Source organism: Trichechus manatus, unplaced genomic scaffold, assembly GCF_000243295.1.
Source record: "Trichechus manatus latirostris isolate Lorelei unplaced genomic scaffold, TriManLat1.0 scaffold00010, whole genome shotgun sequence".
Taxonomy (NCBI): Eukaryota; Metazoa; Chordata; class Mammalia; order Sirenia; family Trichechidae; genus Trichechus; species Trichechus manatus.
The window spans coordinates 24,108,164-24,122,939 of NW_004443946.1; the positions used below are offsets into that span (position 1 = coordinate 24,108,164).

Here is a 14,776-nt window from a genome sequence, read left to right on the forward strand (position 1 = left end):
TGAAGCACTTACTGATGAAGATCAAAGACTACAGCCTTCAGTATGGATTACATTTCAACATAAAGAAACAAAAATCCTCACAAGTGGATCAATAAGCAACATCATGATAAATGGAGAAAATACCGAAGTTGTCAAGGATTTCATTTTACCTGGATCCATAGTCAACACCCATGGAAGCAGCAGTCAAGAAATCAAACAACACATTGCAATGAGCAAATCTGCTGCAAAAGACCTCTTTAAAGTGTTCAAAAGCGAAGATGTCACTTTGAGGACTAAGGTGTGCCTGACCCAGGCCATGGTATTTTCAATCTGCTCATATGCATGGGAAAGCTGGACAATGAATAAGGAAGACTGAAGAAGAATCGATGCCTTTGATTTATGGTGTCGACCAATAATATTGAATATACTGTGGCCTTCCAGAAGAACAAACAAATCTGTCTTGGAAGAAGTACAGCCAGAATGCTCCTTAGAAGGGAGGATGGTGAGACTTTGTCTCACGTACTTTGAACATGTTATTAAGAGGGATCAGTTAGTGAAGGACATCATGCTTTGTAAAGTAGAGGGTCAGTGAAAAAGAGGAAGACCCTCCACAGGATTGATTGACACAGTGGCTGCAACAATGGTCTCAAATATAGCAACGATTGTGAGCATGGCACAGGACCAGGCAGTGTTTCATTCTGTTATACACAGAGTCAGTAAGAACTGACTTGATGGCACCTAACAACAACAAGCTTGAGTACTCTTCAAGATAGGAGAAAAGGAAAGTTCTGAGGACATGTACAGAGTGTTGCGTTCATATTTTTCAGTAGACATTAAGTAAATACCTACTATGTGCTAAGCCTGTGGAGGTGCTGAGAATAGGAAGATGAATAAGCCAGATCTTCAAGTAGCTCGGTCTGTTGTTCCCTACCCCACTTGTGTGTTGAGGAGAAGGGTAGCGTGTGGAGTGGAGGTTGGGAGATGAGAAGGGATAGTTGAAAAACTGAATCCACGGTAGAAATCTGGAGGTACAGATATCACCTGGCATCTATGGCAGAGATCAGTACCAAAATATCTTAAAAAACAATTAGCCTCATTTGCCAAATTTGGCCACATACCATGTCTGTTGATGGGATGCCCCTTCTAATAGCTTTACTAATCCTCCTTCCGCTTCTAGCATTCGCTTTCCCCACCATTAGGGTGTCGGGCAAGGGAATGTTGAAAATTTGCACCCACGTTTGCTGCCTCTGCTCTCTGCAGGAGACAGGAATGCAGGGCTTTGTCGTTGTCACAGCAACCAGGAGTTCCCTGGTCCCCTTGGTTCCACCGACTGCTTCTACTTCCCCCGCCGTCAGAGCCGAGCTTCCGTGTCTCTCGCGAGATTTGCGCGCAGCGCTGAGCGCCCTACAGTGATCTCATCCGAGACTTGGCGAGGGAGGGAGTGAAGCCGGGGAAGGAATGGGGCTGGGAGGCGGGGCGGAGAGGAGAGGGGAAGGGCGAGTGCGGCGCCGCCACCGCCGGCAACTTTGTGAGCGAGTTCAGTGCGTGCGTGAGCGAGTGAGCGAAAAAGTCAGTGCGGCGCCGAGTCCCGGGAGGAGGGTTCCGGGGAGGGCCAGGTCTGGGCCCCAGAGGCCGCCCCCCCCAGCCTCTCCATCCCCTCCCGCCTCTATGTCTCCCTCCCCACTTCCTTCCCCACCGGCCTCCCCGCCCCTGCTGGCAGTTACCTGTCCCTTCCCCCACTCACACGCACCTCCCCTCTCTCCGGAGCCCACCTCGGACCCCTGACCCCTCTTCCCTCACTCGCTTGTCGGGTCAGCTGCCTCCTCAGCTCTTTCTCCCCCCGGCGGGCTGTGGGATAGGGGGGCGCTGAGCCTCGGAGGCGGCGCGATCGGGGGCCCAGGCGCCCAGACAATAGTTGATGCCCGGGGAGGGGGGACACCTCCCGCACCGTCCTCGACTCCTTCAGGAGCAAGGCCCCTGCTGGCTGCTCTCCAGCCTGCATTCCGGGTCCCCCTCCGAGCCAGGCTCGGGAGTTGGGCTGATTCCGCCCCCGCCTCCCCCAGGCCCCCTCCGCTCGGCTCCCGCCCCGGCCTCGCTGCCTGCCGTTCTCCGCAGAGGAGACGGCGAGTGAGCGCGCGCCGGCCGTCTACACGGTTTCTCTTTCTCCCCAGGGAGAGCGCGCGGCGGACGCACCCTGGACGCGCGGCGGCACCGGGAGGTCGGGCCGAGCGGTAAGTGGCCCCGCGCGCCGGGTCCGGGCAGGGGAGCGAGGGTGCAGGGCTGCTGACAGCCCCCCCTCCCGGTTTCTGGCTGGAACTGGGGTCCAGGTCCCGGGGCAAGACACCGGGAGGTCGGTGAAAGTTTTATTTCCGATTTAGCGGTGTGCTAATAGCGCAGCCCAGCCCGGCGGGGGGCGAGTCCGGGCTCCACCGCGCCCGGCGCGCGCGCACGCACCTCGAAACCCGAATCTGCACATCTGCCGGGCAGGCGCCTCTGTGAGAGGCCGGGCGACCCGCGCCCCTATCGAGGAGGCTGCGCCCACTCCGCAGCTCTCTTCTCAACTGGGCAACCTTTCCCCTTCGGTCACCTGGGTGAGCGCTTTGCAGGCTGTGCCGAAGAGGACAGGCCGAGTGGTTTCATAGTGCGGAAGGGAGGGGACCAGGTCGGTGTTCGCGCCGGTGGTTAATTTCCCTCCTGGGGGTCTTGGGGTAGTGAAATCCGGGGATGCTGTAACCTGCTTTCCTTGAACCAAGTAAAACGCGAGAGGGCTAGGGAGCCAGGAGGGTGCTGCAAAAATAACTTTTCCTCCTTCACCCCATCTGTTTGCAACTTCTCTCCTGACCTTAAAGAAAATTTACGAGGCTACTAAATCGCACCACAGCATTTCTAGGTGGAGAAATAGTCGTATTGGGCAGGTAGAAATTTCAGCGGGGCTCACCGTTCGGAAGACAGACATGGGAAATGGCTCACTTTGAAGGAAGATATTTAACTGAATTGTTGGTAATCATTTTTGAAGGAAGGCTTTTGAGGATTGATGGCTACTAGACTGCATTTACTTTATAGATTTATTTTTCATGAAGGGTAGTTTAGAGGCAGCATTCAATGAAATTCATATTACGTGCTAAACGATTATACTTCTATACTAGGAGCCAAAGATGCGGTGCAAATTTCAGAGTAAAGGTGTCGGCTTTCATCAGGTTCCAGGTCTAGCTGGATGAACTGGGGTTGGCGTTTCCCCTATAAAGCAAACCTTTTATGTTGAAACACTGACTCAGACTCTTAAAGCCATTGTTTTTATATTGGTACTCTGTGGGAGTTAAGTGTCAACTTTCTCCTGTTTTTTCGTACTCAGTATTCTTCCAAGGCAAATATTCTCTGACTGGGTCTTTTGGAAAAGTACAAGATTAAATCCTATAGAATCCTTCTCTGCGGCCAGTTTAGTGACTCTCTAATCCTGACTTAACGACTTTCACTTTTCCCTTTTTCATTTTTTGAAAGCTGCAATTAAGCTACCTTTACCAGAATGAACAAGAGCTGATGGAGTAATATAGAACAGCAGTAATAGCAGTAACCTAAGATAAAAGGTTTAAATAAAGCACTTTATGGCCACTGGTGTGTCCAATTATTAGATGACTTACCAGCTATTAACTAGAATATTAATAGTAAAACATTTCCCCCATGAAATGAATTATTTATATTAAAGCATTAGCAATTAACAATACATTTTAAATGACGGGTGATAATTTGCTTATAGTTTGGGACAAAATTAGAAATTTTGGGGGATGAATGTTGACATCTTGTTTTCTTGTCATCTCATTACTGATGAAGAAAGGACTCTTGAAGTTGTGTGGTTAGATTTCTTCAGTTGACATAGAGAACAAGTTTGGCAAGTGGCTCAAGACAGTCAGTAGGTGTTGCTGTTGTTAGCTTCTCTGCAGTTCCTGGTACTGCTCCTTGTGTTTGAAATTAGAGTTCTGGTGCAGTGAACTTTTTAGATCTGAAGTGTCAGACAGTGTTGTGGCTTCATTGTAGGATTCTGTGGCAAGGTTGACTTGAACTCTTGGTAATAATTCCAAATCACCTCCCTGAAATCTTTATTGAGAACCTTTTAATTCCATTATTTCACTGTTATTTTCTGGCTTTCGTATTTACTTCACTTTTGCTTTGAATTACACGTGTAATTTTGGTGTGTAGACACATCCCCTTCCCTCTGCCTTTTTAACACCTTTTTTTTTTTCTTTTGTGGTGGAAGACTAGTAACATTTTAAAGCCACAGATGGAGAATTTCTTGAGATTAGCTGTTTTGTAGATTTTGGGAGATCTTGGTTGACTGAGGACTAAGTTGAGATATGTTTACGTTCGAAAGTTGCAATTTGAATTTTTCAATAAATGATCATTTTCTGTCTCTTTGAGGACGTCTGGAATGGTATGAGAGTACAGATTCCCCAAATCTTTCCAATGTAACAGAAAGCTTGTAGTGATTAATGACATGATTATGTGCCTTTTTACAGTTTTCACTATCATATTGTTATTATTACATTATTATTTCCATTGGTTCCCATCAGTGTACATATGCAGTATGAATATCTTGAAGATTTTCAGGTAATATCAAAGATTTCAGGCTTTTGGTTCACTGACCAAATTGGACTTTCTCAAGGGAAGACAAATAGTAGACTTATCCCCATAATATAGACTGGTATAGAGCATGCTTCTTTCTTCCTTTTGGCCCAAATCATGGGTTCAAATCTCACAATAGATTCAGAAAGTATTTTTTTCCCTCTTTTTTCTTCATAACATTATTATGTTCCTAACCTTTTGAGATTTGTGTTCAGTCAGCTTGTATTCATTGAGTGCCTCAATCTGAGAGGCACGTAGCTGGGTTCTGTGATTACAGTCATAACTAAATGTACTCCTGGTCTCATGGCATTTACAGTCTAATGTGACATTGGTAGAAACCTTTGGTGTTATAATAGCCTGATGCCTCCATAAAAGTTTTGCATAGCAAGCAATTGTTTTTGAATTTTGACTTATTTAAAATTGTTGACATCGTAGAGCCCAGTATTTGTCCTTAGAAGGTTTGCTGTTTTTCAGCTGTGAGAGCTTGAGATATAATTGAACCTCTTCCTGAGTTTCACTGTCTTTTTCTGCAAAGATGGGCACAATACTTGCCTCACAGATTTGCTGCAAAAGTTTATGAGAATATATGTGTGAAAGCACTTTGTAAACCATAAAACCTTATTTGCGTTTTCATTTTCTTAACTTCCTTATGAACAGATTCATGGATTGTTGGAGCTAGAAGGGATTTTTAGCATAAATCATCTGGCCCATCTTCCTCATTTTAAAAATGTGGAAACTGAGGCCCAGAAAGTTGAAGTGACTTGTCGAAGGTTATAGAACTAGTTAATGACAAGGCAGTGATTGGAAGGCAAGTTTCCAGACTTAACTTATTTCTTCATTTACTGTTTTTTACCTCCCATTTTAGAGTCTATTATGTAAAAATTTGTTTACTACATTTTTCCCTCACTTAAGTGTTCAGTGTTTATTAAATGACTTAAATGAGAAGAGGCAAAACTTAAGGAAACAAACAAAATGGACATTAAGATTGAAAAGCTATGAAAACAGCATTGATACAGTGTTTGGTAACCAAGCTTTGGAGTTACTCAAATTACAAAGTTATGGAAAAAGAAATTATGAGTTAATTAAAGTTTCTACATGGTAGAGCCTTTAGGGTTTTTTTTTTTTTTTAAATAGAAATCTTTATTTACTCAGATGTAATATACTTGTATGTTCTTTAGAGAAGTCAAAACTTAATTTTTACCTTCTCTTCCTTTCTTAAACTCATTTTCCTTTTGTAAAATAAAGTAGTTGTATTTTCCTTGTTTCTGGAACAATGGCAATTTTTAGATCTTCTCCCTCAGCTACGTGTGTTACCAGAGGGGGTGGGTATCGGTCAGGTAGAGAGATACTTGCACATAAAACAGGAAATGTTTTAGGAGCTTCCTGTTGAAAACGTGACTGATTTATAGCACCACCCTACACCTTCCACTGGAGTCATCTGAGCCAGGAGAGAAGAAATATTCCTGCCAGTTGGGTGACTGCCCTTTAGTTGAGGGGCTCTCCCTTTTCCGGAGAGATTACACATTATGGTGTTCTTTCAGTGCTCGTACAAATGTGTACATCTTGTTCCAGATATGAAGCTGTGTAAAATACGGGTGTTCCACTATCACTGAAGCTTGACCACCCAATCTTCTATCAGCTACACTTCTACTTTTTTGGTATGGCGAAGAAGTGAGTCTCATTGGGTTTTTGCTTTCAGCTTTTTTCTGTGCCTAGCTAATTAAAAAAAAACATACAAAGTCACACACTTATATGACCCTTTGTTTTTCAAAGGTTATATATAAATTAGATGATAGCTGTGTAATTTAAAAATCATATTTTGGTGGGCTTTTGTCTCATAGAATCACTTTTATCTGGATCTCTTAAGCATAAATGATTTGAGTGAAGGGTGGAATAAGATGAGTGTGATGGGGAGTGTGATTGGGTTTTGATCACGAGGTAAGAAAAACCACTGGAATGTATCCTTTGAGGTTGTGGGATGCTTTGACAGTCCACATCTATTTTCTCTCTTTAGTCTAGCCTCAGGAAAGTAAGGTAACCCCATTTGCAAAGAGAATATGAGTGTTTTTCTAAAGATCTAGAGCAGTGACATCAAAGTGTCATGGAGGAATGTCAGGGACTTCTTTAGCTGGGCTGTAGTAAGTGAAAGTACAATACCTTGGTCAGTGTGCCACAGAGTGAGATGAGGCTGTTTCTCTTTGCCTTGGGAGGTCTGGGATTAGAATTTTCAGCCTCTAGATTTCTAATTGGTTGCTTGTCATGTTGCACTAAATTCTCCCTCTAATTAGGATTGTAGTATGCCTAATTTTAAACTGTGGGGAGCTGGTAATTACATAATGTTAGATTTCCCTATTTCCCCTTGAGGAGAGGCAGGAAGAGAATGAACGTATGCTTGTTGGAGAATGCTGGCCTGGGGAAGGAGAATCGCTGGTTTGTGCAAACACGGGTCACTCCAAGGCAACTTGAGCAGACATGACATCCAGCTGCAGCCGGCATCAGATTCTTCTCTTCCTCTCTCCTCCCCCAGAACAGGTCGAGGATAAATGAATTTCACAGACACAAAAGTTAATTTTGGTTATTCCTCTTCTCTCTTCTGCACAGCCTTTTACCAAAAGCTACTAGCAGGTATGGTCATTGATTGATTTTTGTAGCCCAGCATCTTGTTTCCTTTTATAAGGAATTCTGAACTGCTCAAAAGAAGACTATTGAGAAATAAGCAAAGGATCCTATACTGAATAATCATCCTCCAATAATCAAGACTTGGGTATTATCGGTGTCTTTTACTTTGGTCCGTACATTATCTTTCCATAATTCATTTTCTTCATATTTGAAGTTATTTGTCTAGGTTGTTGTTGTTGTGTGTTGCCAAATCAGTTCCAACTCATAGTGACCCTATAGGACAGAGTAGAACTGCTCCATAGGATTTCTAAGGCTGTAATCTTTACGGAAGCAGGCTGCCACATCTTTCTCCCGTGGAGCAGCTGGTAGGTTCGAACAGCCGATCTTTTGGTTAGCAGCTGAACGCTTAACCACTGTGCTAACAGCGCACCTTATTTATCTAGATAGGAATTCTAATTTGATGTATTGTGAACACCTAGCATGCCCTTTTAATAGTATCTAATTCTCAGGATTGACTGACCATTTGTTTTTACAAATTTCTTTTCAGTTCTTGCTGTTCTCAGTCAAATAGCTGATAACTGAACTGTAGTATTCCATGCCTTCAAGAAGAGAGACAATACTTGTTAGAAAATGCCTATAAAATACATTAACTGTAAATGAACAGGATAGAATGTTCTGAAATTTTCGCCAAATTTGACAAACTTTTATTGCTTGCTTCAGCTGTGTGTAGTTAGGAAAAAAATGGAAAGAAAAGCAGTATATTTGCATATTCGTGCAGGAAGCACAGGATTGTATGTTCATCCTAACCATACTGCCTGTCTTAAAAGAACTTTTCAAAAGCACACATCTTACTGTTGAAATTAGGGTTAATGTGTAGTTGATTGAACTCTTCCCTGACATGCATGTGCTCTGGCAGCTCTGGTGAAGACCTCAGAAGACTCTGTCAGGATACTTTGCCAGTCTAACTTGCCAGGAGCCGGTGTCCGATGTGTAGCCAGTGTCCTGTGTGTATATGTATGTTTGGGGTGGGGTGGGGTGGGGTTTGACTGTTGGTTCAGAATGTGCTCTTGGAAAACCTGTTAGGAAGCCTTGCCCTGGCAGAGACGGAATGTGGTTCCTAACCCGTCTCTTTACCAGTTGGAGAAATGCCTGTAATTCTTCAAAGACTTTTAGTATTATTTTATTTATTTTTTTAGTTAGGATTTTAGTGCTGATCCTTTGTAATAGGAAACAAGGTATAATAATCGTATAACAAAATAACATTTCAGTAGATGAATTGCAGGTTATGGAGAGGTATAGGATTCACAGAAAAGGCTTATTAAATGTTCAAGAGCCTCAGCAAAATAATCACTTTTTAAAAAAAAATTTTTTTTTATTGTACTTTAGGTGAAGGTTTACAGATCAAATATTTTCTCATTAAACGGTCAGTACACATATTGTTTTATGACATTGGTTAACAACCCCACGACATGTCAACACGCTCCCTTCTCAACCTTGGAGGACTTTTTTTTTTTTTGGTGAAAATATACATAGTCAAAGATACACCATTTCAAAAATTTCTACCTGTACAATTCAGTGACATCGATTACGTTCTTCCAGTTATGCTGCTATTCTCACTTTAGATGAAGGTTTCCAGAACAAAATAGTTCCTCATTAAACAGTACACATATTGCCCTATGACAGTGGTTAAGAACCCCACTACATGTCAACACTGTCCTTACTCAACCTTGGGTTCGCTATCGCCAGCTTTCCTGTCCCTTCTGCCTTCTAGCCCTTGTCCCTGGACTGCTGTGCCTCATTAGTCCCGTTTTGTTTTATGGGTCTGTCCAGTCCCCGGCTGAACGGTGAACCTCGGGAGTGACTTCACCACTGAGCTAAAAGGGTGTCCAGGGGCCATGCTCTAGGGGTTTCTCCAGTCTCTGTCAGGCCAGTAAATCTGGTCTTTTTTTGTGTGTTAGAATTTTGTCCTACATTCTTCTCCAGCTCTGTCCAGAACTCTCTGTTGTGATCCCGGTCAGAGCAGTCAGTGGTGGTAGACGGGCACCATCTAGCTGTACTGGACTCAGTCTGGTGGAGACCTTGGTAGCTGTGGTCCATTAGTCCTTCGGACTGATCTTTTCCTTGTATCCTGTCCTCTTAATTCTCCTTTGCTCCCGAAGGGGTGAGACCAGTAGAGTATCTTAGATGGCTGCTCACAGGCTTTTAAGACCCCAGACGCTACTCACCAAGGTAGAATGTAGAACAGTGTCTTTATAAACTGTGTTATGGCAATTGAGTTAGGTGTTCCTTGAGACCATGGTCCCCACAGCCCTCCGCCCAGCAATTCAGTCCCTCAGGGAGTTTGGAAGTGTCTATGGAGCTTCCATGACCTTTCCTTGTACAAGTTGTGCTGGCTTCCCCAGTATTGTGTACTGTCTTACCCTTCATCCAAAGTCTAATAATCACTTTTGGTGGGTGTCATGGATTGAATTGTGGCCCCCCAAAATATCTGTCCAGTTGATTAGGTCATGATTCCCCATATTGCATGAATGTCTACCATTTTGTCATCTGATGTGATTTCCCTGTGTGTTGTGTATTCTATCACTACGATGTAATAAGATGGATTAGTGGCAGTTATATTGATGAGATCTACAAGATTAGATAGTGTCTTAAGCCAGTCTCTTTTGAGGTGTAAAAGAGAGAAGTGAGCAGAGAGACATGGGAACCTCGTACCACCAAGAAAGCAGTGCTGGGAGCAGACCACATCCTATGGACCTGAGGTTCCTGCTCAGAGAAGCTCCTAGACCAAGGGAAGACTGATGACACGGACCTTCCTCTAGAGCCAACAGAGAAAGCGTTCCCCTGGAGCTGACACCGTGAATTTGGACTTGTAGCCTACTAGACTGTGAGAGAATAAATTTTTCTTTGTTAAAGTCATCCACTGGTGGTATTTCTGTTATAGCAGCACCGGATGACCAAGACAGAATTTGGTACTGAGAGTGGAGTACTGCTCTAACATATACCAAAAATGTGGAAGTGATTTTGAAATTGAATGGATAGAGGACTCAGAAGGAAATGAGAGCTGTTACACTGGAGACGGGGAGAAGTGGCAACAGAGGACTGGCAGCAGCAGAGGACCAGTGGCAGCAGAACCAGGAGACCAGCACAAGATCGTGCTGGAGCCGACCCACAGAACGAGAGAGCTGAGTGCCTTTGTGCATGCGGCAGGCTTCCTGGCAGAGTAGGGTGCCTCTAGGCACTTATAGGTGGAGCTAGGCTTACCAACCCACAGAGTGATAGAGCTGAGTGCCTTCTGGCCGAAGTTTACTGGCTGAGCTACAGAGCTTTGGAACACTTGCCCCAGCAGGGCAGAGTGGGCGTGAGGCCTGAGAGCCGAGAGGCCAAGAAACTAGGAAGCAGAAGTTGAAGAGACAAGGAACATAGGAAGCGGAGAGCTGCCTCAGTCTCGAAAGGTATAGCCTTGACCTCTGGGGTTTCAGAGGGTGGAGCCATGGCCTCTGCTGTTTCTAAGGGTGGAGCTGCCACTCAGATGGACTAGGAGAATGGTGCGCCTAAAGCTGAGAGCAGAGTTGCTGTTCCAGTGGGCGTGGAAGGCGGAGCTGGAGCCCAGAGCCAAGGGTCCTCCACTCAGAATCCAGAGAGTGTGGCCAATACTTAGAGTCTGGAAGGCAGGGCCATGGTGTGAAATGGTCTCAGAGAACCGAGGATTATTTTCAAGCCTTGAGGGCTAATGTAATGTGTTCTGTTAACCTACTTGGTGCCTGTTATGCCTTCTTTCCCTCCATTTTCTCCCATTTGTAATGGAAATGTCTAGCTTGTGCCCGTTTTGCCATTGTACTTTGGAAGTAGATAACTTGCATTCTAGATTTCACAGATGAAGAGGAATTTTTGGATTTTGGACTTGGAATTGAATTAAGACTTTTGTTATGATATGATGGGGTGAATATGTTTTACGTGTGGCAAGGACATGAATTTTTGGGGGCCAATGGGTGGTATTTCTGTTACAGTAGCACCAGATGACCAAGACAGTGGGATTGTTCCGAAGGCCATTTTCAAGGTAGTATTTTAAAATAGTGGTTTTCAGCAGGTTCGGTATGTGTGTTTAGGGGAGTATTATGTGTTTGGGCGGGGAGGGTAGAGAATCACAGTAATCTCTGGGGCTTTTCTTTGGGGGAGCATGTTACATATTGAGGTGGACGGGTGGTTTGAAGAAGCTTGGTAGGTGATTCTGATATGCTTCTTCCTCACCCGATTGAGAACTCAGTGGTTTTTATATAATCTTTGGATCTATGCTTGAGAATAAGGTGAACAAGTAGAGGGCTTAAACCATAAAGCAGCTAAAACAGCTGCCTGGTGAATATAGAAACTTCATTTTGAATGGGTGAAAAGCAGAACCTCTGAATCCTATACAGAATTCCATTGATTAAAAAAGACTTGGAAGAAATCTGGAAATGACTGCCAGTAGCTAAAAGGGTCAGAATGCTTAGACTCCTGCAGTGGAGGTAGAACATATAGATTCAGTTTGGTAATTGTATGTTGGCACTTACTTTAAATTATCTGTTCTAGGTGTTGAGTGGAAACCCTGGTGGCATAGTGGTTAAGAGCTAGGGCTGCTAATGAAAAGGTCGGCAGTTCGAGTCCACCAGGCACTCCTTGGAAACCCTGTGGGGCAGTTCTCCTCTGTGCTATAGGGTCGCTATGTGTGGGAATCGACTCGACAACAGTGGGTTGGTTGGTTGGGTCGGTGTTGAATAATTGATAAGTGACATAAAACCATACCAAGAACTTTTCCTTTTTTTGTGTGGGGGAGTCCCTGGTGGTGTAATGGTTAAAATATTCGGTGGCTAACTGAAAGATTGGCGGTTCAAACCCACCACCCTCTCCAGGGGAGAAAGATGTGGCAGTCTGCTTCAGTTAAGATTATAGCCTTGGAAACCCTATGAGGCAGTTCTGCTCTGTCCTGTAGGGTTGCTATGAATAGGAATTGACTTGATAACAGTGGGCTTAGGCACAGTTAAAGAATGAGGTAATGTGATTTAAATAGCAAAATGTTTAGTAGGCTGTCAGTTGGAAACCAGTATAGTAGGTAAACGAAGGAGCCCTGGTGGTGCAGTGGTTAAAGTACTTGGCTGCTAACCAAAAGGTCAGTGGTTTGAATCCACTAAGTGCTCTGCAGGAGAAAGATGTGGCAGTCTGCTTCTGTAAAGATTACAGCCTTGGAAACACTATGGGGAAATTGTACTCTGTTCTACGGGGTCGCTATGAGTCGGAATCAACTCGGTGGCAGTGGGTTTTAGGGGTATAGGTAAGAGGTGTGTGTCTAGCACTTCCTAGCTTATTAAGTGCTTTTATAAATATTAAGTGGCTTGGGAAGGATTCAAGAAGGTGGTGGAACTTGAATTGATCTTGGAAACTGGATGTGTACTTCAGTGATACCCCAACCCATCTGTGTCAGTTATATTACAGTACTATAGAGAGGTGTTTAATGAAAGCCTCTAGTCCTAATGGCAAGATTTTTAGTGAAACCAGTTATAAGAAGTGTCATTTATGATATTTTTCCTTGACACTGTATTACCTTTCTGATTCCAATCCAGTGGTTTCTGATTTGTCATATCTGCTGGTTGAATAGGAATGGGCCATGTACGTAGGGAGAACACTTAGCTGTAATACTCTTTAATTTTCTAGGATGCACAAAAAACAGAAAATTAACTGGCTAGGTTGTAGATGATGAAGTGAAGGAGAGCGTTTGGAGCCAGACCAACAAATTAAATGGCAGCTTTAGTAAAGTAATTTAGGCTACTTGAGGCATCATTTCTCACCTTTTTAATAAAACTATGGGAGTACTTTCGGTTGGGTATATTACTTGGAGGCACGTTTGGTAGAATTTCATGGAGGAGAAATGTAGTATGCTTGTATGTTAACGTTAATTTGTTAAATTTGTGTCAGTATGAGTAGGTCTTTAAATAGTGATTTGCTCATTTATTTCACAAGTATTTACTGAGTCCCACTGTTTGCCAAAGAGGCAGTTGTGGTTCATTGGTAGAATTCTCACCTTCCATGTGGGAGACCCAGGTTTGATTATTGGCCAGTGCATTTCAGGCACAGCCATCCCTGTCTGTCAGTGGAGGCTTGCGTGCTACTATGATGCTGAACAGGTTTCAGTGGAGATTCCAGACTAAAACAGACCAGGAAGCAAGGTTTGGCGATCTACTTCCAAAAAATCATCTAATGCAAACTCAGTGGATTACAACCGTCTGATCCCACTGTGTATGGGTTGCCATGAGTTGGGGGCTGACTTGACAGCAGCTAACAATGATGTCAACACTATATGCCAGGGGCTGGCTGGTGCTTCTAGTGAGCAAAGATAAATGGTTGCTGCTCTTCTGTAGCTGATACTCTTTTTGACTGATGTGGTCATTTTTGGTATTCTGTTCTTCTCATCTAGTTGGATTTTTCTCTTAGTTGAAGGCTACCCATTTTACTTCTGATGCAAAATGATTGCTTTGAAGTACTAAAGTCATCTGTTATGAAAATAGTCCTATATTGAGTATTCTTTATGTAGAGGAAGAAAAAAACACTAGACAATTCTGCTTTTTAATTTCCAAGGAGATACATCTTTTTTTTTTTTTAATTGTGAGTTAGGTGAAAGTTTACGTAGCAAATTAGTTTCTCCTTAAACAGTTAATACACAAATTGTTTTGTGACATCGGGGGTTCTCTACCCCGGGTTCCCTGTTACCATTTGTACAGTTTTCCTGTCCCTTCCTGCCTTCTTGTCTTTGCTTTGGGACTGGTGTGCCCATTAGTGTCATATACATGATTGAAGTATGTTGCATGCCCCTCATATGTGTTATTGTTGGCCCTGTGGTGGTGTTGTCGTAGTGCCACCAAGTTGGTTCTGACTCATCGTAACCCTATGTACAACAGAAGGAAACACTGCCTCGTCCTGCACCATCCTCACAATCGTTATGCATGAGCCCATTGTTGCAGCCACTGTGAGAGTCCATCTCGTTGAGGGGCTTCCTCTTTTTTGCTGACCCTCTACTCTACCAAGCATGATGTCCTTCTCCAGGGACTGGTCCCTCCTAATAACATATTCAAAGTACGTGAGACAAAGTCTCGCCATCCTCGCTTCTAATGAGCATTCTGGCTGTACTTATTCCAAGACAGATTTGCTTGTTCTTCAGTCAGTCTGTGGTGTATTCAATATTGTTCGCCAACACCATAATTCAAACGCATCAATTTTTCTTTGGTCTTCCTTGTGCATTGTCTAGCTTTCACATCTGTATGAGGTGATTGAAAACACCGTGGCTTGGGTCAGGCGTACCATAGTCCTTAAAGTAACATCTTTGCTTTTTAACACTTTAAAGAGATCTTTTGCAGCAGATGCAAGCCCCACGGTATGACAAACTGACAGATGCGTGGACGTGTTGGCCCTGTAAACAAACAAACCAAACCTGATGCTGTTGAGTTGATTCTGACTCATAGTGACCCTATAGGACAGAGTAGAACTGCCCCATAGGGTTTCCAAGGAGCAGCTGGTGGATTCGAACTGCCAGCCT

The 14,776-nt window shown here is 43.8% G+C and overlaps 1 protein-coding gene across 1 annotated transcript in view; it reads left to right on the forward strand.

Annotated features, from left to right (window-relative positions):
- The first annotated feature begins 1,463 nt into the window (after positions 1 to 1,463).
- The window catches only part of SIPA1L1 (signal induced proliferation associated 1 like 1), a 409,883-nt gene continuing 396,570 nt past the window's right edge, over positions 1,464 to 14,776 (forward strand). Inside the window, exons 1-2 of the mRNA XM_004371003.2 lie at positions 1,464 to 1,548; positions 2,151 to 2,210. The gene's annotated coding sequence lies outside the window, so the exon portion shown is untranslated. The remainder of the gene's footprint in view (positions 1,549 to 2,150; positions 2,211 to 14,776) is intronic.